This window comes from Kogia breviceps, unplaced genomic scaffold (genome assembly GCF_026419965.1).
Source record: "Kogia breviceps isolate mKogBre1 unplaced genomic scaffold, mKogBre1 haplotype 1 scaffold_371, whole genome shotgun sequence".
Classification (NCBI taxonomy): Eukaryota; Metazoa; Chordata; class Mammalia; order Artiodactyla; family Physeteridae; genus Kogia; species Kogia breviceps.
Genome location: NW_026711810.1, coordinates 30001 through 32147, shown reverse-complemented (window position 1 = coordinate 32147; position 2147 = coordinate 30001).

Sequence of the window (2147 nt, the reverse complement as noted above, 5' to 3'; positions counted from 1 at the left end):
GGGGCAAAATGTTTCCAAGTGCCCCTGGGTCCGTGGACGTGGACGGACCGGGCCTTGCTCGCGCGGGTGGCCGGGGAGGGCGCACCCGGCCCTTCAGCGTGCCCACGGGGGGTCCTGGTCGGCGGACTTTGAGTTTTTTCTCACCCTCCCTCCCCCGCCCCCTCTCCTCCACCCGCCGCGAGTCCCGGCCGGGGTGGGGGTGGGGACCGGCCCGCCCGAGCCGTCCTGGGTGGCCCGGATAGGGCGGCCCGGGCCCGGGCGCGGTCCCCCGTGGGGCCCGCTCGTCGGAGACGGCCGAGTGAGATATTTCTTTTCCTTTCACCAAGTCTTGGCCCGGAGACTCGGAGGGACCGGTACCTGCCCGTGCGGGTGAACCGGGGAGGGCGACCCGGCTCGCGGCCCTCTCCCACGTTTGCCCGCCCCGCTTGGCCCGCCCCCCCTCCCCCCCCCACCCCCCCCCCCCACTCCCCCCAAGCTCCTCGGGTCGACCAGATGGCCCCGAGAGCTCCGGGGCTGGTGTGGATGGGGAAGTGTTGGGGACAGGCGGCCGGACCGAGGTCCCGGGGACCCCCCCTGCGACGCGTGCGTGGGCCCCGCTGCCGGGCGCCGTGATTTTTTTCGCCCGAAATGGGCCTTTTTTGCCACCAGATAGGTGCTGACACGGTCTTCTCTGGCGTCTGTCGCTGAGGACTTTGGGAGTCTGGACGCGCGCAGGGTTCTGGGCTTTGGATCGCCGTCTGGTGGCCGAGCCGACCCTCGCCACTTGAGCCGCCCGCCTGGGCCTGCGCGCCGGCTCTCGTGTGTGCGTCCGGCTGACCCGACCCGCGGTGCCGCCTCCGGTCTCTGGCTCACCCGAGGGCGGCGGGGCGGCGGGGCGTTGGGTCTTCTACCCCGTGTGACTCCCCTCCCCGCCGCAGGCACCCGGTGGTGGCTGAGACGACGACCCCACCCCGCAGGCTCCGTGCCACGTGTCAGGCGTTCTCCTCACTCGCGGGGTCGTCGGCCACTTTTGCCTGAGAGGAAAAAAAAAAAAAAAAAAAGAAAGAGGGGGTTTGGGGTGCCGCCGGTGAGGCCGAAGCAGGCTCCTCTGGTGATGGTCCTCGCTGTGTGTGCCCCTCCCCTTCGGGGCCGGGTGGTCCCTGGCTCTCTGGCATGACTGATCGATGTGGTGATGTCGCGCTCTCCTGGGCCGGGCCTTAAGGTCGCGCCAGACGAGGGACGGACGTTCTTGGCGAACGGGACCGCTCTTCTCGTTCTGTCCGCGGGCCTCCCCGCCTCTCTCCTCACGCTCTCCCGGCCTGTCGAGGGGTGTGGGGAAGGGCAGGGGTGGTGGTCCCCGGCCCTGACCTTCGGCCTCCCGCCCCCTGCCTCACGGCGTGGGTGGCGGGGCCGTGGTCCTCGGACGCAGCAGACGCTCTCGCTTCGCCTCCTTGGCGTGTTGCCCCCGTGGGCGGTCCTCCCCGCGTTGGTGGGGGGGTGCCGTCCCGCCGCTGCGCCGCGCGCCCCTGCCGGCGCGTGAGCGTGCCTCGTTCGATCCTCTGTGGTGCCCCTGGAGCGCTCCAGGTCGTCCCTCAGGTGCCCGAGGCCGAGCGGTGGTGTCGTTCCCTTCTCCCAGCGTGCTCCTCGGGGTCCCCGCCGCCGCGGTGGTGCGTCCCGTGAGTGGCTCTCTTGGGGGGGTCGAGACGGTAAGGGAGGCGTGCCTCTGTTTTCCCTCCCTCGGTTGGGGGAAACAGGGGCCGCCTCGTCGCGGTCGTCCTCCCACGGTGTTGCTGTGGCACGGGGGGACTGACTCGGGCCAGGCGAGCGTCCGCGTGTGCCCACCCTCCCCCCCCACGTGTGTGTGTGTTTGTGGCGGTCGGGGGGGAGGGGGTCGCACGCGGGCGTGGGTGGCGAGCGCGTTGGGCCGGGGCCTGTGAGAGAAGGGGGTCTTTCCGCCCCTCTCGGGCGTGCTCCCTCCTCTCGGGGCCCCCGATGGACGGGCCTGGGGGCGGCGGAGGTTGTGCCCCCGGCTGTGGCCGCGAACGCTCCTCTGGGCCTCGTGCTTACCCATACCGCAGACCCCTCTCCCAAACCCCGCCCAGTCGTGGACTTTGGCGGCTCGTGGAGCGCCTCCGTGGGCGGGCCCGAAGGGGAGACGATGGGTTGGG